Source organism: Castanea sativa, chromosome 3 (assembly GCF_040712315.1).
Source record: "Castanea sativa cultivar Marrone di Chiusa Pesio chromosome 3, ASM4071231v1".
Lineage (NCBI taxonomy): Eukaryota > Viridiplantae > Streptophyta > Magnoliopsida > Fagales > Fagaceae > Castanea > Castanea sativa.
Genome location: NC_134015.1, coordinates 46,470,222 through 46,493,758, shown reverse-complemented (window position 1 = coordinate 46,493,758; position 23,537 = coordinate 46,470,222). Strand labels below are relative to the sequence as shown.

The following is a 23,537-nucleotide window of genomic DNA, read 5'->3' as shown; positions in this document are numbered from 1 at the left end:
TAATAGGATCAAGCGAGTTGCGGACACATAGTCGAACAAATACACTTCAAAGCTATACGGTGACTTCTTGGATGAAAAATAGCCACGCACGTCCTAAATGATAATGAATAAAAATAACCACAAAACCAGGAAATCCCGGACAAACATCGATTAAAAATAAATAAAAAATCCCCTAATGTGTCCAAAAAAGAACAAAGAAAAAAAACCAATGTATAGAGGAGACATAAACAAAACCACAATCGAAGTCATTTACGAGCTAATTAGAAAAATATTAAAATAAAATCTGATATTATTAGATAATTTATATCCATCAAACACCCAACTTTGTCCACATTAGCCAATTCGCCCAATGTTGCTATCTTTGCCAACAGGTCCTTAATGTTCATGGGGAAGTATCTGAAATGTGCAAGTTGGGTGCCCAAAAAAAATAATAATAATAAGCACTTCAAAGCAAAGTGATTCATTTCAATTTTTTATTCTAAAAGATATACAAATAGACATGTTATCTACAGGAAAATTCTGAGTTCATTAACCTCAATGAACATTTCAAACATTTAACTTTTGGCCACAAATATTTAAAACTTTTTTACCCTTCGATGATGAAGAAAAATTAAAATATTGAGGCTCTAAGAATCTATATTTCGTAGTTTAAATTAGGAGAATCTCCCTTGGCCCCAGTCCTAGATAAATATACAAAGACCTCCCTTATACTTCTAAAATTAGAAGTATATATCCCAAGTAGAGTTGTCGGCTCAAGAGATACCATTGTTCTTGTCTTCATCCTCAATCCTTTACTCATCTCTATCACTTTGAATTCAAAAGTTCATCCAATAACCAACATCATCAAGAAAATCACCTTCACCATTTCGGCACCTTCTACAAAGCTGAAACCTTTACCTCTAATTGCGGAATTATAAACCCTACATCCGACAACAACCATTCCTCGTTCTTAACAATGGTAAGAAAAGGTAAATAAAATTTCTGCAAATACAAGGGAGATCCTTGTATCATCAACTAACCGAGGGAAGAGGGAAGGTCGGTGTAATGTTTTCTTTATCTCATCAATGAACAAAGATATTCAACTCAACTCAACTAACCTCACTCATGCCAAAGCTCATAACCATAATTTAGTAACCAATGAATAACTAAGATAAAATATTGAGCTAATTTCGGCTATCCAGTATGACTAATATTAATCATCGGCACAAATTGGCTTCCCAGGTATGTGTGCACAATGCAAGTTAGGGAAGTCTTCAAAAAGTTCGGTGATTACGGCTCCAATAAAAATTTGACAATGGAGTTGTTCATCAACTAACGCATAAAGTTCCACTATCAAACTTGTAATTTTTAGTTCCTTGGCCAATAGTGTGCCATAGCTAAAAGCCCACAGTTCAATCAAAGCACTCTCAAGATTCCCACAATTTACGGCAAAATCTTTTATCCAATCTTTGCTTTGTGTCCCTCATATACGAAAACCAATCTCATATAAATCCAACCAAAACCCAGAAAAAAATCAGCCAAATAAAACACAAATTAACCATCAATTCCCCATATGATCAAACAAAACCACCAACATTAGACAGGAAATCAACCTTCACCAATTAAAATAAGAGAAACCCAGCATCACATATCTTCACAAAAGAACACCCACAACAAAAAACAAACAAAATTACAACAAAAAACCCAAAAACCCACCTGGCGATTGAGCGTAGTTGGGTCACGCCGAGGGGTTGAGGGTGAGGGCGAGAGTGTTTGAGGGAGAGTGTTTTAATTTTTAGTGAGAGTGTTTCAGAGAGAGCGTTTGAGAGATTGAGAGAGTGTGACTGAGTGTTTGAGTGAGGTTGAGAGAGTGTGATTGTTTCAGGGGGGGGGGCGGGGGGTTTGAAAATGGGAGTGTAGATTTCGAGTCTTATAAACTCGATTTCTACGTGGCTACACGTGGAAAATTTGTCCACGTCAAGGTATAGCCGACCACTAAAAATCGAGTTTTAAAAGCTCGATTTTTACTTGGATCTCGAGTTTATAAAACTCGAGATGCTAGTTTCCTACATACTTTTAAACAGTGACAACTAACGAAAATGTTAGATGTCTAACGGTAAATGGCAACAAAGTCCCAGGTGAAACTTTAGGAGCCGGAGATTTTGCAAAATAATATTATTTTGATAAAATTTTTTGACACAATTACAAAATTATTTATTAGTAAAATAACTTTTTAAAAAATATTAATTAAAATATCTTTTTTTTTAGAGAAAGATTAAAAAAAAAAAAAAAAACGTTAATGTGGAGTCTTAAGCACGCAACTTTAGCCTTGAATTGAAGGCACAAATATAATAATAAATCCTTATGGTGCTAATTTGACGTTTAATACGTTAAAATTATGGTGAAATTGACATTTTATCTTCATTAAAGTTGTGTTTCAAGAAACCACTTTATTTGTCCGATTCACAAAAACTAGAGTGATAGATTCAATGAAGTTTAAAGACGTAAAGAGATTCTAAATTTCATCTACTATATTATTAGTTTATAGAATTTTTGAGTCATTTTATAGGCTGAGGTTGCAATAATTCAGCCAAAATTTAGAACATGAGGTAGAAATCACTATATAAGAAAATAATAGAGACATGAGGTTGCAATATTTTCTTATATAGTGATTTCTACCTCATACAATCATCCACGCTTGAGCAACTTCTTTTTTACTACATTTGATGGGCTATGCTTGACAAGTAAGTGACATCAAATTATTCGGGATTCTCATGAATTAAAATTTGTTGTTACATGTATCCATGGAAACTATAATCTAGACTAAAAGCTTTAAAATTAAACCATTCAAGCCCGTAATTAGCTTGACTATTCCAAATTCCTAGTAGATAATAGAGACACATTTTCTTGAGTAAGGATGAACTTTGCCAATAGTTGGTTGCTTTAGCTCATTGCCTCCCTTTTTTTTTTCAAGGTAGAGAAACGATAATTCTCTACTTGTTAGCTTTTAAATGTTAAACCACCCTTCTACCATTGGGTAAAAATATATTAAACCACTTATAATATGATAAAAATAATTTTTAGTCAAAAAAATCAAATAACTCAAGGAGCTCAAGTAAAGCATTTTATTAAAAATTTAAGATCGAAGATGCATGTTCTTACTTATAAGGTAGTCCAAGTAGATCATCATATCATTACTAGGGTTTCCTTGTTATTATATTTTGGTTACCAAGATAGCAACATGACTTTAGGAGTTAAGGTTTTTGACATTTTGGTTACTGGTTTCAGCCTTTCAAGTGATATTCACTGTCACTAATCTAACGTCAAATTTCTATTTCTTGTTCCTCTTACTCTTTCCATTTCTTCCTGTTCCTCAATTAACCAAAAAATGCTGTCAGAAAAACCCTCCATGTCCATCAATCACTCACGCTAGTGAGTGTTTTATAAAGCGTTTTGTCTCTCTTTTTTTGGTGCTAATTATAGCAAAACTAGATTTTTTTTAAAATTAACTAATTTTTATTTTTTTTCTTATATTTATTATGAAAGCTGCCAAAAATTGTATCTTTTGTCTCATCATATTTGTCTAATAAGCTACCATCATATTTTTATTACTCCATTGAAATGATGATATGGTGAACTTTGTGAGTATAGAACACAGAAATGATATGGAAGATATTTGCAGTTAAAGAAAAAATATGCAAACAAACTTTCAGAGAGAAAAAAGACCCTAGTTACCAAGATTTTCAATTATTCGTGAAATTCACTTTCAACAAGCAACTTCATTATCTACAAATATCTTTGAGAAATTATAACAGGGGGGGGCGCTCTGTAGGGAAGAATATGAACATGGTTTAGCCTGTATGTATCAAATGCCATATACAACTTCCATTGCAGGGGAATGAATGAAAATGCATTCTGCTCCAGACTTCATTTGCAAAGCCATGTACAACTACAGTGTCAAATCACCACCAATTTCGCTGATAACTTTCTCCACTTTAATCAACATGTCTGGTAAAAACAGGAAAAATAAAAACCCTTAGCAAATGATCATCTTGAATAACAACGTTGATGAAACAAAATTTTCCATTGACAGCAGTGCTTAATAGTCATATTTTAGCAGCTTCTGTGTTTCCTTTGAATTGCATGTATATAAAGACTAAAAACTAAGTTCAAGACAGGGTTTATATAAAGCGATGAGCAGTATCCTCTATGAATGACTCCACATAGCTTGAAAGCGAACAGTCTTGCCTGTCATGCTCAGATCAAGCTCCCTTCAGTACATCAGGCTAAAATTTTTGTGATTAATTAAGGATTAAGTTTAAAATAGACTTACCTTGGAAGGAAGAATCTTCCATGTATCTCTACAACAAACATCAAAATATATGTCAATAAATCACAAGTACAATTGATCATAAATCTTGCATAGTAGGAAAAGTACAACCTCGAAAGTGGCCTTTGATTTCCAAGCCACCCATGTAATAATAGGCAACATGTTACTACTTATTTTGCTGGTTATCAAAACACATCTGTCAATAATATCGAACCAAAAATTCAGAAGGATACCACAATTTGGGATTTGAGATCAACAGATTTGATTGGGCTGAACCTGAACCTACAGATTTCAATCAAGGAATTTGAGTCATCATGCAGAATCAGAAGTTTCTCCGGTTTAACTGGAGCAACATATCTACCTTGGTAGACCTCAGCACTACAGTCGGCCAGTAATGCTGTGAAGCTGGGCGGCAATGATGCTTGAATTCCTTCAAACTTGTGAGTGAATGTAGTTTCCTTTTCCTGGGTAGATGAGTGTTGGTCAACTTCATTTTTCAAGCTTGGTGATATTTGAGAAGTATAAGTTTCAAGAGAAGTCATAAGATTCAAGTTCACAAAAGCTCTGCATACACAGAAAACCTTGCTCAGTATTTTCTCACATTTATATATCGGCATACACTCAAAATATACATATACTGGAATGACCTAATTAATCGACAGCAGTCTTCTTTTTTACCTATCTGGGTGTCTATTTGAAGGCAAAAACTCAGATTGTGAAACAATTTCAGAGCCATAGTACTATTCAGAGATGGAATATCCTTAAAAATCTCCTGAAAGAGGAAAAAAAGTACAACACCATCAGTGCATGAGAATGGAGTAAAGTATTGTAAACCTTAGTTTGGCCAGAGGCTTCATGAAGTTTTGATGATTATCTATATTATAAAGACCCATTGGTTCACCTTCAAAGCATTTATGAATACATCTGTTTCATAAATTGTTGAAAATCGCAAAGCAAACTTCTGGATCTGCCAAGACACGGAAAATAATTAAATGGGCTCTGGATATATGAAGATATACTCTAAAATACTACAATGTTTTCTAATAAACTCAGTACATCTGCAAAACCACTTGATTATAAGTAGTAATGCTAGAGGAAAGAGAAGTATACATATTACCAGTGACAGCTACAAAGCTATGTTAGTCAAAACATTTTTTAGTGTGGTCATAAAGAATCAATCATAAATCCATCCTACAGTCAGTCTGTCACAACTTTCCAACTTAAGACGCACAAAAACTAACTTTCATATTCAAAATTGAGAGACTATGATACACAAGTAGAGCAAGTAAGCAAGTTGCCTCACCTACTTGATCTCTGTAACTCACAAAAACAGCCTTGATACCCCTGGCAGGAAATCCAGCAACGCAAGAGACCGGAGGCCACGAGAAGTGCAGCTTGGACACATAGTGCTGTTCCTGCAACATGTTTGAACCATGTAACTTGAGTTCTGTTCAAACATATCGTTTGTGGTTTCTACAAAAATGAACAGAGTGGAATTTATAATTACAAAAAATAAAAATCTGCTTGGCTGTTGTGAAATAATCTTTGTCATTACTTTGCAGTAATCAACTAATCAGTACATGCCCTAAAATCTTGAGAAGTTGCAATCTAAATAAAGAAATAATGCTTAAAACACAGAACGCTATTCTTAGACACCTGAATTTGAAATATATCTTATTAGAATTGAAGGTGTCTCAAATTCTCATGAATTCTAAGGGAAAGGAATTCATAAACCAAGAATTGAATATTCATATATTATATTTAAATAAAATAAAGAGAAAGGGAAAAAAATAAATACATTTCCAATTCATAAAAGCCTCAGAAGCTTAAACCAGCAGACTTAGCCACCAAACCTTTAAAAAAAAAATCAAAAATTTTAAAAATTTAAAAATGAAAAAGAAAAAAGAGGCAACCATAACATTACAACTTATAGGTCGTCCGAAATTCGTGAAATGTTAAATCGTATAAGCAATCACAACAAAAACTCGTAAAACGAGATCAGGATTAAACGAAGTATGGATGATCTAATTAAATTTCGTAATTAATTAAAAAAAATTGGAGCAGGAGTCATAGGTAGAATTTAAACGAAGCTTGCAGGAGCTAATTAAATAATATTAATGTGAAATTGCAAATCAATAGAGATTAAACTAAAACGTGAAGTTTCAAACAATAGGTATAGTTTTCAACATGCTCTAATTTTGCTCAGCAATTAAAAACAAAGAACAAGAAGTTGAAAATTGAAACAGAAGAAGAAAGTTGTAAAAGAGAGGAGAGGAGTTACAAGGATCTTGGCTCCGAAAGAGACTGTGAGGATGACGTCAGAGTTGGAAGGATTGTTGAGGAGGCAAAGGAAGAAATCCAAGAGCCTTGAGGACGGCGGTTACGGAATTTCCCATTGCTACTGCTCAGATCTTTCTCTTTCAGGGAAAATGGGCCATTAGCCATAATTGCTCAAGAATATAGTTAGTAGGTACTGTTTCGAAAGTTAATATAATACTAACATCTCGAGGCTAAGAGAGTCGATTTTAGGGGCTAAAATCGAGTCTTTGAGACTCAATTTCCATGGTCTATCACCTCTGACGTGGCATTTTATCCACATGGTGTCCACCTGGAAATTGAGTCTTAGAGACTCGATTTATAAACCAAAAAAATTTCAAGTCTCTCTAAAAATAAAAAATTAAGAAATCCCAGAAACTTGGGTCGCGACCTGGGTCGCGCGCTTGGGTCGCGATCCTGGGTCGCGGCCTAGGTCGCGACTTGGGTCTCACGACCTGGGCCACGCGCCTAGTTCGCGACCTAGGTCGCGCACCTGGGTCGCACTGCTGGGTCGGTGGCAATGGGCCTGTGGTGGCTAAGCTTGTGCAGGAAGCAGATGGAAAGGTAGTGAGGAGAGAGACATGGAGAACAGATGCAGAGCAAATGAAACTTAGAAAAAAAGGAGAAGGAAAATAAGAAAAAACAAAGTGAAAAATATAAATCAAGTGTCAGATACTCAATTTCCAAGTAGAGTCCACGTGGAAAAAATGACACATCAGATGTTAGTTAAAAAATATACTTTATAAACAGGACCTACTAATTATAATGTTTAAAAATTAATATTAAATTCTCATTTTGCCCTTCTCTTTCTCTTTCTCTTTCTCTGATGGGATCTCTATTTATATAATAATAATATATATTGAAAAAGCTATCAAATCCTAACTTATTATATTATATATATATATATATATATTCATTTTGTGTAGGGCAGCTAAAAGCTAGTTTTGTATCCCAAAAACATGCAATGTCAGAATGCTAGAGCATAGAGATCATAACTAAAACAGAACTCTGTCTAAATTACTAAAACAGAACTCTGTATAAATAAATATTGCAATCACTCGCAATTTCTTCAATTAGCACAAAACTCAAATGATAAACAAATAATAATAATAAAATAATTCTGAATTGCCTTTTTCATTTTTCTTTTTTTAACAAATAGTCCAAAGCAAATACTAGGACAAAAAACAAAATCAACTCACACACTCTCCAACTGACTCGCCCCTACCCGCACGTGTCCTCGGACATGGAAGGTGAATCAGACAAGTAATCCAACGTGCCGTGACCGGGTGAAACCTTGACCCCACATATTTCAAAATTGAATTTCAATTAATTTTTACAGTAGTATTTCTTTCTATTTAAAGAAAAAATGGGTGTAGGTCGATGCTATGTTACCCTATTCTACTGCTTTTTTTCCCTCCATACTTTTCTCTCTCTGTTCTTTCTTTTATACTTCATTTAAGTTGAAATTAATAACATAACTCATACACACAACATAAGAATTCAATCCATATCCATATCAATAGAAATAAGAACAAGAATAGGAAAGAAATTTTTTGAAATTCAATTTGGATACAGATATCCTAGTTACTTATCAACAATCTGTTGGTCACAACAATTTACCAAAACGAAACTAACGTACTATTATCCATCATGGTTCTATTCTATGATCCATCATAAGTGCATTTCCTTGATAAAAAGTAAAGATAGAAAGGAGTGGATCTACATGTTTGCCCTTTTTTTATTCGTTAACTACTCGCGAAATTATCATATGATCTTTGCAAAAGGAATGTCCGCGCCTTCAGGAAGTTTTTTGATCTCCCGGGATAGACGATCACTTATAGTGCGCCAATTGATTGTCCTGGTGAGTGGGAAGAGCTTATGGACGTTGATTATAATTTCTGCATCTTCGACATCTTCCATCTCCAACACGATGTCGTTTGCCTCTCTGAGATAGGCAGCAATAGTTGCGCTCCATTTTACAAAATGAGTGAGCGCAACCAGAAAATCTCTTTTGGCATCTTCATGCAATTTGACATTCAGTTTTCGAGTGTGTGCTTCATGGCGTTGGCTCATCCTAACCAGAGCAATCCTCTTTGCAATGTAGTTATCAATCATGAGATTGAAAGATCGCCTTAGTTCTTCAAAAACTTGATCACTCCAGAGTGTAGAGATAACTAGAAAATGAAGATGTTAACATGTATAGTGTTGTGGGCTTTAGGTCCAACTAGTTTACTTGTATAGCACACATTCTTGTACTACACTCTTACTTGTACTGCACTCATATGTCTCCTATATAAAGGCACTCATGTATATTCTTTTAGTGAGAAATACAATACTATTGAATTCAGTATTGCTAACATGGTATTAGAGTCACTGCTCTGACCTTTTCTTAGCAGTCTTGTCTTTATTGGTAGTACTATATTCTCAACATCACTTCCACCATCACAGCAGTTGACGCAGTTTTTCGCCGTAGAACCTTCGACGTCTTCCAGCCGTTGTCCTTGGGTTCCGGACCTGCAGCCGCCGTCGTTGACGAGTATCGCACCACACAGGCCACTGCACTTCCTATCTCTGCCATGCATCTTCCTCCAATAAATATTTTTCAGGTACCACAATGATCGCCTCTTCCCGACATACTCAATCATGGAAACCTCCCAGTAATCGGAGCCTCCACGCGCCCTCACGCGTCGTCCAAATCTTTTGCACTGAAGCTCACGCGCCCACGCGCCACCACACACCAAAATTCTTCATCATGTGCCACCACGCGCTCACACACGCTGCACGCGCCAAACTTGCACCTGCTAACGTCAGCCCTAGGTGACATCATCACTGACATCATTGTCCATCTACGCTGCTGACGTCACCCGCCACGTCATCATTGACCCGTGTTGACTGATGTTAACCTGCGTTGACTAGCGTTGACTTTGACTTGAAGGTTGACTTTGACCGTTAACTTTTCTCTAGAGTTGACTTTTTTGCAGTCCAGGTGCTCCTTACCCAGTTTTTTTCTGTAGATTTCATTTTTGCAATCTATTTTTGCATATATTTCTTCTAAATGAAGAATAAGGACAGGTCTTCTTCCTTTTGCAACAATTGTCGTCGACAATCCAGCAAACGTTTTTGCAATCTTTGCAAACATTTTGGTCATAATATTGAGACTTGCTATCAGCGCAATAAATCAGTTGTTTCAATTTCTGCTGCCACTTTTGCTACCATTGAGAGTGTCCAACCAATGGCTTCCGTCTCTGCATAGTCTAAGTCTTCAGGTCGCACTTTCACCATGTCCACAGATAACCTTAAAAACATCATCGCCAATGTTATTCGTATGGTTAATAACGCATCTTATTCCTCTTCTCTCTCAGCTTTATCTGGTATGTCTCCTTCCTCTTGGCTTATGGATTCTGCTTGTTGCAATCACATGACACCTCACTCGTCCTTATTTTCTGAACTTCAACCTACACCACACCCTCTAACTATTCGTATAGTAGATGGTTCCACAATGTCTGGTCATAATATAGGTTCAATTTCAACCTCCAACCTCTCAGTTTTTGGGATCTTTAATGTTCCTGACCTTTCTTACAATTTGTTTTCTGTGGGACAATTAGCTGAGTTAGGTTATCGAATTATATTTGATTATTCTGGGTGTATTGTGCAGGATCCAAGGACGGGACAGGAGCTAGAGACCAGTCCTAGAGTTGGCGTATGTTTCTTGTGGACAACCTTCGTATTCCACTTTTTGCTCCTGTTTCTATTGCCGCAGCTGCTGCAGTTTCTTCTATTCCTTCCCCTGCACTTTGGCATGCTCGACTTGGTCACGCATCTTCTTCCCGTGTACAACAATTGGCTTATAGAGGTTTGTTAGGTTTAGTGTCTATAGAAAATTTTGATTGTGTTTCATGTCAGTTAGGAAAACAACCAGCTTTGCCTTTCAATTCTAGTGAATCTATATACACTGATATCTTTGACCTTATTCATTCTGATGTTTGGGGACCTTCCTCTGTCTCTAGTATTGGTGAATCTCGATATTTTGTTGTCTTTGTTGATGATTACTCTCGCTATAGTTGGATCTTTAATATGAAACATCGTTCTGAAATATTGCAAATGTATTCTAATTTTGCAAAAATGGTTGAAACTCAATTTTCTAAACGTATCAAAATTTTTCGATCTAATAATGCTCTTGAGTACACTCAATATGCTTTCCAAACTGTTTTGCATTCTTATGGCACTGTTCATCAACTAACTTTTCTAGGTACCTCTCAGCAAAATGGTAGAGCTGAAGGAAAACTTCGTCATATTCTTGACATTGTTCGTGCTTTTCTTCTCTCTGCCAAAGTTCCTGCTCTTTTTTGGGGCGAAGCTGCTCTTCATGCTGTTCATGCTATTAATCGCATTCCCAGTCCTGTCATCCAAAATCAAACTCCATATAAGTGCCTTTTTGGGTCACTTCCAAACTATCACCACCTTCGCTCATTCGGCTCTGCTTATTTCATTCTTCTTCAACCACATGAGCATAACAAACTTGAGCCTAGGTCAAGACTTTGTTGTTTTCTTGGCTATGGCGAAACTCAAAAGAGGTATCGGTGTTATAATCCTATTTCTCATCGTCTTCGTATCTCCCGCAATGTTCTCTTTTGGGAACATCGCCTCTTTGTCGAGCTCTCTCACTTCCGCGCTTCTCTATCTTCCTCTTCTGTCTTAGATCTATTTCCAGCTGATCCTAATCCTCCTATAGCTGCTCCTGTTCATCTCCCCCCTGGAAAATCTATGGTTGGTTGTAAGTGGATCTACAAGATTAAAACTCGCTCTGATGGGTCTATTAAGCGTTACAAAGCTCATCTTGTTGCAAAAGGTTTTACACAGGAGTATGGGATTAATTATGCAGAGACCTTTGCTCCGGTTGCTCGTATCTCATCTGTTTATACCCTCTTAGCTATTGCTGCTGCCAATAAATGGGATCTTTTCCAGATGGATGTCAAAAATGCATTCCTTAATGGGGATTTAAGTGAAGAAGTTTATATGCAACCTCCTCCTGGTCTCTCTGTTGAATCAAACAAGGTTTGTCACCTTCGACGTGCACTTTATGGCCTTAAACAAGCTCCACGTGCTTGGTTTGCCAAACTCAGCTCTATCATCTCTCGTCTGGGTTACATGACCAGTCATTATGATTCTACCTTATTTCTTCGTCGCACTGACAAATGCACTATTTTACTTCTCCTGTATATGGATGATATGATCATAACTGGTGATGACCTTAGTGGCATTCAAGAACTCAAGGATTTTCTCAGTGAGCAGCTTGAGATGAAAGATCTTGGACATCTCAGCTACTTCTTGGGTCTTGAAATCACTCATTTTACAGATAGACTTTACATTACTTAAGCCAAGTATGCCTCTAAACTCTTGTCTAAACCTGGACTCACAGATAGCAAAACTGTTGACACTTTAGTCGAGCTTAATGCGCATCTAACTCCCTCGAGAGGGAAACCATTGTCTAATCCCTCTCTTTATAGATGCTTAGTTGGCAGCCTAATTTAACTTACTGTTAGTCGTCCAGAAATTTCCTATGCTGTTCACCAGGTGAGCCAGTATCTGTCTGCTCCACGATCGACTCACTATGCTGTTGTTCTGTGCATTCTTCGGTACCTAAAGGGCACTCTCTTCCATGGTATTTTCTACTCTGCTCAGTCTCCTCTTATTCTCTGTGCATTTCCTGATGCTGATTAGGCAGGAGATCCCACTGATCGCAGGTCTACCACTGGTTATTGCTTTCTTCTTGGTTCTTCTCTGATTTCTTGGCAAAGCAACAAAAAAACTCATGTGGCCCATTCAAGTACTGAAGCAGAATATCGTGCCCTTGCTGATACCACATCTGAGTTTCTTTGGCTACGATGGCTTCTCAAAGACTTAGGTGTGTCTACATCCTCTGCTACTCCTCTTTATTGTGACAACAAGAGTGTCATTCATATTACTTACAATGATGTCTTCCATGAACAGACTAAACACATCGAGATCGATTGTTATTTTATCCATTATCATCTTATCCATGGTGCTCTCAAGCTAATCTCAGTCTCCTCTACAGATCAACTTGCACATATCTTCACCAAGTCACATCCTAAGGGACGCCTTCGTACTTTGGTTGACAACCTCAAGTTGGTCTCACATCCACCTTGAGTTTGAGGGGGGCTGTTAACATGTATAGTGTTGTGGGCTTTAGGCCCAACTAGTTTACTTGTACAGCACACATTCTTGTACTACACTCTTACTTGTACTGCACTCATATGCCTCCTATATAAAGGCACTCATGTATATTCTTTTAGTGAGAAATATAATACCATTGAATTCAGTATTTCTAACAGAAGATAAACAACTATGATTAACTGATAATAAAAAATAAAAATAAAAGAAGAAGAGATTAAATCAAAAATACCAGTTATTTCTCGAATTTGTTGAAGATACTGCTCCATCTGCTCAGGAGTGTCTCCAAGTGGAAATTGAGCAACTAGAAGTGCTACTTCTTCAACTGCATGGGGGGGTTGATTAGCCCTCAACCTATTGACTTCTTTGAAAACCCAGCGAAGGTTCATTTCCACCATTTCCAGACTCTTAGGCAACATTTTTTCTTTTTGAATTGTTTGGCTAATTTTGCTTTTGTGTGTGGGTAGTACTAGTAGCCACTGCTCATATTTATGGTGAATTAGATTTAGATTTTAAGCGGGAAAAAGATACGGTTAAAGAATCAATTTGAAAATCATGAATTAAGCTTTTACTTAATTAATGTGCAATTAATTAATATATACATAGACCTTTTCATACTAAATTTCTTATTATTATTATTATTACTACTAGAAACAAAAAAGCCCCTCTGCACAATTTAGAAACATATACGAGGATAGTGGGTCACCTTGGTGTAACACACGTTATCATAATATTCACTCATTTTGCATGAAAACCCATTTTAATCATGATTTTTTCCAAACATTCCCAATCCACCTGATTATAAACCTTACTTATATTCAACTTCAGAGCCATTTCCCCCACCTTCCCACTTATTTTTTGGCTTAGGTGATGCACTGTCTCAAGGGTCACCAGGACATTATCCGTGATATGGCATTTAGACATAAAAGCATTTTGGTTTTCATTAATAATGTGAGAAAACAAACGCTTCAATCTATTAGTCAGGACCTTTGAGGCAAGCTTGGAGACAACATTATTAAGGCTAATGGGATGGTATTGGCTTATTTTTGTTGGGTTTTTAACCTTTGGAATGAGGACAATATGAGTCCCATTAAAATTTGGAGAAACAATGCCCAAGTTAGGAAAATCCAGTACTACTTGTGTCACACAATTACCAACTAGAGACCAATAATGCTGATAAAATAAAGGGGGAATACCATCAAGTCCTGTTTCTTTTTTGGTTGCATCTATTTTAACGCTTTGGATACTTCCTAGAGTCAAAAATCTTGAACTAATGCATCATCCATCACATTGGAGACCACTGAGAGTATTGCATCTACCACTATCGAAGTATCTGTGGGGCCATTAGTTTGTAAAATTGAAGATAAGTAATTCACTACAATACCTTCCATGATATCATCCTCTTGCAAAGTGCCGCTTTAATCGCAGAACCCTTTTATGATATTTTGTGGCAATAGACTATTGCAATAAAAATTGCATTGAAATAGTTTGTTGCAATAAAAAATTTTATTATCGGTAAAAATACTTTATTGCAACAAAAAATATTGTGGCTATAAAAATTTCGTTGCAATGATTTCTGCATCTTTGACATCTTCCATCTCCAAAATGATGTCATTTGCATCTCTGAGATAAGCGGCAATCATTGCGCTCCATTTACAAAGTGAGAGACCACAACTAGAAAATCTTCCTTGGCTGCTTCATGCAATTTCACATTCAATTTTCAAGTGTGTGAATTGTGACGTTCGCTCCTCGTAACCAAAACAGCCCTTTTTGCATTATACCTATCGATCATTTGATTAAAATATCGCCTTCCATTTTCAAAAATTCGATCACTCCAGAGAGTAGTGATAACTAGAGAATGAAGATAAACTACTATAATTAAAATGAACTAGTAACAACTGATAAAACGACTCTTCTCGTTAGGAGATGAAGCACCACTTGAAGCTCGTTTTGGTAATAGGAACAAGTTTCACAGGTATTTTATTGAACTATCGCAACAAATTTTTTATTGTAATAAGTTTCATTTTGTTGCAATAGACCTCTATTGCAACAAAAATTTTCCGTTGCCCACTGATGCGATAAAGTTTGTGGCAATAGACTATTGCAATAAAAATTGCATTGCAATAGTTTGTTGCAATAAAAGATTTTTATTATCATTAAAAATACTTTATTGCAACAAAAAATATTGTGGCTATAAAAATTTCATTGTAGTGATTTCTGCATCTTTGACATCTTCCATCTCCAAAATGATGTCATTTGCATCTCTGAGATAAGCGGCAATCGTTGGGCTCCATTTTACAAAGTGAGAGACCGCAACCAAAAAATCTTCCTTGGCTGCTTCATGCAATTTCACATTCAATTTTCGAGTGTGTAAATCGTGACGTTCGCTCTTCCTAACCAGAACAACCCTCTTTGCATTATAGTTATCGATCATTTGATTAAAAGATTGCCTTCCATCTTCAAAAATTTGATCACTCCAGAGAGTAGTGATAACTAGAGAATGAAGATAAACTACTACAATTAAAACGAACTAGTGACAACTGATAAAACGGCTCTTCTTGTTAGGAGATGAAGCAACCGCTGGAGTTGAAGCACCACTTGAAGCTCGTTTTGGTAATAGGAACAAGTTTCACAGGTATTTTATTGAACTATCGCAACAAATTTTTTATTGCAATAAGTTTCATTTTGTTGCAATAGACCTCTATTGCAACGAAATTTTTTCGTTGCCCACTGATGCGATAAAGTTTGTGGCAATATACTATTGCAATAAAAATTGCATTGCAATAGTTTGTTGCAATAAAAGATTTTTATTATCATTAAAAATACTTTATTACAACAAAAAATATTGTGTCTATAAAAATTTTGTTGCACTGATTTCTGCATCTTTGACATCTTCCATCTCCAAAATGATGTCATTTGCATCTCTGAGATAAGCGGCAATCGTTGCGCTCCATTTTACAAAGTGAGAGACCACAACTAGAAAATCTTCCTTGGCTGCTTCATGCAATTTCACAGTCAATTTTCGAGTGTGTGAATTGTGACGTTCGCTCCTCGTCAATTACTAAAACAGAACTCTGTATAAATAAATATTGCAATCACTCGCAATTTCTTTAATTAGCACAAAACTCAAATGATAAAAAAATAATAATAATAAAATAATTCCGAATTGCCTTTTTCATTTTTCTTTTTTTAACAGATAGCCCAAAACAAATACTAGGACAAAAAACAAAATCAACTCACACACTCTCCAACTGACTCGCCCCTACCCGCACGTGTCCTCGGACATGGAAGGTGAATCAAACAAGTAATCCAACGTGTCATGACCGGGTGAAACCTCGACCCCACGCATTTCAAAATTGAATTTCAATTAATTTTTACAGTAGTATTTCTTTCTATTTCAAGAAAAAATGGGTGTAGGTCGATGCTGTGATACCCTGTTCTACTGCTTTTTTTCCCTCCATACTTTTCTCTCTCTGTTCTTTCTTTTATACTTCGTTTTAGTTGAAATTAATAACATAACTCATACACGCAACATAAGAATTCAATCCATATCCATATCAATAGAAATAAGAACAAGAACAGGAAAGAAATTTTTTGAAATTCAATTTGGATACAGATATCCTAGTTACTTATCAACAATCTGTTGGTCACAACAATTTACCAAAACGAAACTAACGTACTATTATCCATCATGGTTCTATTCTATGATTCATCATAAGTGCATTTCCTTGATAAAAAGTAAAGATAGAAAGGAGTGGATCTACATGTTTGCCCTTTTTTTATTCATTAACTACTCGCGAAATTATCATATGATCTCTGCAAAAGGAATGTCCGCGCCTTCAAGAAGTTTTTTGATCTCCCGGGATAGACGATCACTTATAGTGCGCCAATTGATTGTCCTGGTGAGTGGGAAGAGCTTATGGACGTTGATTATAATTTCTGCATCTTCGACATCTTCCATCTCCAACACGATGTCGTTTGCCTCTCTGAGATAGGCAGCAATAGTTGCGCTCCATTTTACAAAATGAGTGAGCGCAACCAGAAAATCTCTTTTGGCATCTTCATGCAATTTGACATTCAGTTTTCGAGTGTGTGCTTCATGGCGTTGGCTCATCCTAACCAGAGCAATCCTCTTTGCAGTGTAGTTATCAATCATGAGATTGAAAGATCGCCTTAGTTCTTCAAAAACTTGATCACTCCAGAGTGTAGGGATAACTAGAAAATGAAGATGTTAACATGTATAGTGTTGTGGACTTTAGGCCCAACTAGTTTACTTGTATAGCACACATTCTTGTACTACACTCTTTCTTGTACTGCACTCATATGTCTCCTATATAAAGGCACTCATGTATATTCTTTTAGTGAGAAATACAATACTATTGAATTCAGTATTTCTAACATGGTCTCAGAGTCACTGCTCTGACCTTTTCTTAGCAGTCTTGTCTTTATTGGTGGTACTATATTCTCAACATCGCTTCCACCATCACAGCAGCCAACGCAGTTTTTTGCCATAGAACCTCCGACGTCTTCCAGTCATTGTCCTTGGGTTCCGGACCTGCAGCCGCCGTTGTTGACGAGTACCGCACCACATAGGCCACTGCACTTCCTATCTCTGCCGTGCATCTTGCTCCAATAAATATTTTTCAGGTACCACAGTGATCGCCTCTTCCCGATCTACTCAATCGTGGAAACCTCACAGTAATCGAAGCCTCCACGCACCCTCACGCGTCGTCCAAATCTTTTGCACTAAAGCTCACGCGCCCACGCACCACCACGCACCGAAATTCTTCATCATGCGCCGCCACACGCTCACACGCGTTGCACGCGCCAGACTTGCACCTGCTGACGTCAGCCCTAGGTGACGTCATCACTGCCACGTCATCGCTGACATCATCGTCCATTTGTGCTGCTGACGTCACCCTCCATGTCATCGTTGACCCGTGTTGACTGACGTTGACTGGCGTTGACTTTGACTTGAAGGTTGACTTTGACCGTTGACTTTTCTCCAGGGTTGACTTTTTTGCAGTCCAGGTGCTCCTTACCTAGTTTTTTCACGTAGATTTCATTTTTGCAATCTATTTTTGCATATATTGCTTCTAAATGAAGAATAAGGACAGGTCTTCTTCCTTTTCCAACAATCGTTGTCGACAATCCAGCAAACGTTTTTGCAATTTTTGCAAACGTTTTGGCCATAATATTGAGACTTGCTATCAACACAATAAATCAGCTGTTTCAATTTCTGCTGCCACTTTTGCTACCATTGAGAGTGTCCAACCAATGGCTTCCGTCTCTGCATAGTCTAAGTCTTCAAGTCGCACTTTCACCATGTCCATAGATAACCTTAAAAACATCATCGCCAATGTCATTCGTATGGTTGATAATGCATCTTATTCCTCTTCTCTCTCAGCTTTATCTGGTATGCCTCCTTCCTCTTGGCTTATGGATTCTGCTTGTTGCAATCACATGACACCTCACTCGTCCTTATTTTCTGAACTTCAACCTGCATCACACCCTCTAACTATTCGTATAGCAAATGGTTCCACAATGTCTAGTCATAATATAGGTTCAGTTTCAACCTCCAACCTCTCAGTTCCTGGGGTCTTTAATGTTCCTGACCTTTCTTACAATTTGTTTTCTGTGGAACAATTAGCTGAGTTGGGTTATCGAATTATATTTGATTATTCTGAGTGAATTGTGCAGGATCCAAGGACTATTGAATTGGGTTATCGATAAAGTTTGTGGCAATAGACTATTGAAATAAAAATTGCATTGCAATAGTTTGTTACAATAAAATATTTTTATTATCATTAAAAATACTTTATTGCATCAAAAAATATTGTGGCTATGAAAATTTCGTTGCAATGATTTCTACATCTTTGGCATCTTCCATCTCCAAAATGACGTCATTTGCATCTCTAAGATAAGCGGCAATCGTTGCACTCCATTTTACAAAGCGAGAGACCACAACTAGAAAATCTTCTTTGGCTACTTCATGCAATTCACATTCAATTTTCGAGTGTGTGAATCGTGACGTTTGCTCATCCTAACCCGAACAGCCCTCTTTGCATTATAGTTATCGATCATTTGATTTAAAGATAACATTCCATCTTCAAAAACTCGATCACTCCAGAGAGTAGTGATAATTAAACTACTATAATTAAAATGAACTAGTAACAACTGATAAAACAGCTCTTCTCGTTAGGAGATAAAGCAACCGCTGGAGTTGAAGCACCACTTGAAGCTCGTTTTGGTAATAGGAACAAGTTTCACAGGTATTTTATTGAACTACCCCAACAAATTTTTTATTGCAATAAATTTCATTTTGTTGCAACAGACCTCTATTCAACGAAATTTTTTCGTTGCCCACTGATGCGATAAAATTTGTGGCAACAGACTATTGCAATAAAATTTTCCTTGCAATAGTTTGTTGCAATAAAAGATTTTTATTATCATTGAAAATACTTTATTGCAACAAAAAATATTGTGGCTATAAAAATTTCGTTGCAATGATTTCTGCATCTTTGACATCTTCCATCTCCAAAATGATGTCATTTGCATCTCTGAGATAAGCGGCAATCGTTGCGCTCCATTTTACAAAGTGAGAGACCGTAACTAGAAAATCTTCCTTGGCTGCTTCATGCAATTTCACAGTCAATTTTCGAGTGTGTGAATCGTGACGTTCGCTCATCCTAACCAGAACAACCCTCTTTGCATTATAGATATCGATCATTTGATTAAAAGATCGCCTTCCATTTTCAAAAATTCGATCACTCTAGAGAGTAGTGATAACTAGAGAATTGAGATAAACTACTATAATTAAAATGAACTAGTAACAACTGACAAAACGGATCTTCTCGTTAGGAGATGAAGCAGCCACTGGAGTTGAAGCAATAGAGGTCTATTGCAACGAAATTTTTTCGTTGCCCACTGATGCGATAAAGTTTGTGGCAATAGACTATTGCAATAAAAATTGCATTGCAATAGTTTGTTACAATAAAATATTTTTATTATCATTAAAAATACTTTATTGCATCAAAAAATATTGTGGCTATGAAAATTTCGTTGCAATGATTTCTACATCTTTGGCATCTTCCATCTCCAAAATGACGTCATTTGCATCTCTAAGATAAGCGGCAATCGTTGCACTCCATTTTACAAAGCGAGAGACCACAACTAGAAAATCTTCTTTGGCTACTTCATGCAATTTCACATTCAATTTTCGAGTGTGTGAATCGTGACGTTTGCTCATCCTAACCCGAACAGCCCTCTTTGCATTATAGTTATCGATCATTTGATTTAAAGATAACATTCCATCTTCAAAAATTCGATCACTCCAGAGAGTAGTGATAACTAGAGAATGGAGATAAACTACTATAATTAAAATAAACTAGTAACAACTGATAAAACAGCTCTTCTCGTTAAGAGATAAAGCAACCGCTGGAGTTGAAGCACCACTTGAAGCTCGTTTTGGTAATAGGAACAAGTTTCACAGGTATTTTATTGAACTACCCCAACAAATTTTTTATTGCAATAAATTTCATTTTGTTGCAACAGACCTCTATTGCAACGAAATTTTTTCGTTGCCCACTGATGCAATAAAATTTGTGGCAACAGACTATTGCAATAAAATTTTCCTTGCAATAGTTTGTTGCAATAAAAGATTTTTATTATCATTGAAAATACTTTATTGCAACAAAAAATATTGTGGCTATAAAAATTTCGTTGCAATGATTTCTGCATCTTTGACATCTTCCATCTCCAAAATGATGTCATTTGCATCTCTGAGATAAGCGGCAATCGTTGCGCTCCATTTTACAATGTGAGAGACCGCAACTAGAAAATCTTCCTTGGCTGCTTCATGCAATTTCACATTCAATTTTCGAGTGTGTGGATCGTGACGTTCACTCATCCTAACCAGAACTACCCTCTTTTCATTATAGTTATCAATCATTTGATTAAAAGATCGCCTTCCATCTTCAAAAATTCGATCACTCTAGAGAGTAGTGATAACTAGAGAATGGAGATAAACTACTATAATTAAAATGAACTAGTAACAACTAATAAAAAAAGAAATTAAATCAAAAAATGTTTAAGAAACTTACCAATTGTTTCATGACTTTCCTGAAAATATTGCTCCATCCGCTCAGTATTGTCTCCCAGTGGACATTGAGCTAAAAATTTAAAAAGAAAAACAATTCAACAAATAAAAAATGAGAAAAGAAGAAAACTATAAAACTTACCAACACGAGCTCGAAGAGCTACAAGTACTGCTTCATCTTATCCTTCAATTGCATGGGGTGCCTCTACGCTCAACTTGTTTGGCTATGAATTTTTCTTTTGTGTGCGGGTAGTGGCCATTGCTCATATTAATTGGACATGAGCTATAGGTTTTAAGCGGGAAAAAGAGGTGAGGTGTGGTGCCAGATACAGTTAAAGAATTAATTTGAAAATCAAGCATTTGTGTTTGGTAATTTGTCAAATAAAAAGCATTTTAATCTAAAATAAAAATTATAAATTGCACATTTACATGTTAGTTATTTTTTACATTGTGCTAAAAAGTTAAAAAGAAAATCAATTCAATTAATAAAAAACAAGAAAAGAAGAAAACTATAAAACTTGTTCCTATTACATACCAATATGAGCTTCAAGTGCTACAGCTACTGCTTCATCTTCATCTACAGCTTCATCTTCAACTCTAGGGGGTGCATCATCGATCAACTAATTGATTTCATTAAAAATCCAATGAATGTTTCTTTTCAACATTCCCACACTCTTAAGCACCATCTTTTTGAGTTGTTTGGCTATGGATTTTGCTTTTGTGTATTTGAGTAGTGGGCACTGGGTACTGCTCATATTTATAGGCCATGGGCTATAGGTTTTAAGCGGGAAAAGAGGGATGAGGTGTGCCAGATACAGTTAAAGCATTTGAAAATCAAGTATAAACAAGCATAAAAAATAAATAAATAAATAAATAAACTATTGTAAACCTATCGCAACAAAAATTTTGTTGCAATAAGTTTCCAGAGGTACTTTATTGCAACAAAAATTACTATTGCAATAACCTATCATAACAAAAAATTTGTTGCAATAAATTATAGCAACAATTTTTTTTTTTTTTTTGCAATAAAGCATTTTTAATAATAATAAAAATCTTTTATTGCAACAAACGTATTGCAACAAAATTCTATTGCAACAAAATTTTTGTTGCAATATTCTATTGCCACTGACTTTATTGCATTAGTGGGCAGCGAAAAAATTTTGTTGCAATAGAGGTTTGATGCAACAAAATGAAATATATTGCAACAAAAAATTTCGTTGCAATAACACTATTTTCTTGTAGTGTGGAGATAATGAAAAGTTAGAAAATAAATGAACTACTTGTAAGTTGTAACAGAATAATAAATTAAATCAATCTCTCAAAACATATCAAAACTTGGAGCATACCACTTAATTTTCGTGGGTGGAAAAAGTTTGAGCACATTGATTATGAGGTTTGCATCAATGACATCTGTCATCTCCAAAATTATTTGGTTTGGTTCTCTAAGATAAGAAGCTATTATAGCACACCATCTGTCAAATTGAGAGACTGAAACAAGAAATTCATCTTTTGCATCTTCATGCATCCTATCATTCATTTTTTGGATGCTTGTTGGGCAACGTCGACTCATCCTTGCCAAATGCAATCTTTGTATCGTAATTATCAATGAATCGATTCAACAATGCTCTTTCATTTGCAAAACACTCACCATCCCAAGGAGTAGTAACAAATGGAGAATTTTCCCTGTCATGCAGGGCGAGCCAAGGATAGGGTAAGACAAAATCATGTTTGCAGGAGCAAAGACCCCATCCTTTGGACGTGCCCTACCCCATCCAACATGCAAGTTTTTTGAATGCTTTCAAATAACTTTCTAAAGGTCGAGGGCCTCTTTGTAATTTTTGAAAAGTTGGAGGGCTTCCTTGCAATTTTAGAAATATTTGTGGCCAAAATGGAATTTTAGAAATTGTTGGGTCATAATGCAATTTTGGGGAAAATGCGGGGTCAAAAATATCAAAGCAAAAGGCACTCAAGCATAGCATGTGAGAGAATTATTATTGGTGATGCTAAAAAACCATATTGCTACTTTTAGCACCACCAATTACAAACTGAGGTTGTATTGGTGGAGCTAAAACAAAAAATTTTGGCTTCTCAGCTACAGTGCACAACCAAAAATGGTTGTGCACTATAGCTCAAAGGTAAAAAATAAAATAAAAAATAATAATTATGTTGTGTTCACACTAGTCAAAATATTTTAATACTTTCTTTTCTTCTCTTTTCTTTTCTTTTTTCTCCTCCTTTCACATTTTTGCTTGTTGCTCCTCTTTTCTTACTCTTCACTTCTCCACTCTCTCTGTCCTACACGCATATTTTTTTTCTTCCTCCACCTCACCTCATTCTCCAATCTCGCCGATCTCTCTTCTCCCTTTCATTTTTTTTTTCTTCCTCCACTCAACAATTCCAAATCTTTTCTCTTTCAAACATCTCTATCTAAACTCAGTCAAAATCAAAACACAAACTCAAATCACAATCTTAAAACTAATCAAATCAAAACGATAAAAACCAAAAATAAAAAAAAAAGACAGCAAAACTGATCCATCTGAGCTGTGGTAAAGGGAGGACAAGCAATGGTGGAGCAGATGTGGCGCAATTCGTGAACATCGATTTAAAAGGCTAACTCTCTCT

General features: G+C 36.1%; 1 pseudogene; it reads right to left on the bottom strand.

Moving 5' to 3' along the window:
* Nucleotides 1-3,908: 3,908 nt before the first annotated feature.
* On the bottom strand, nucleotides 3,909-6,908 carry LOC142629047 (protein POOR HOMOLOGOUS SYNAPSIS 1-like; annotated as a pseudogene).
* Nucleotides 6,909-23,537: the final 16,629 nt, after the last annotated feature.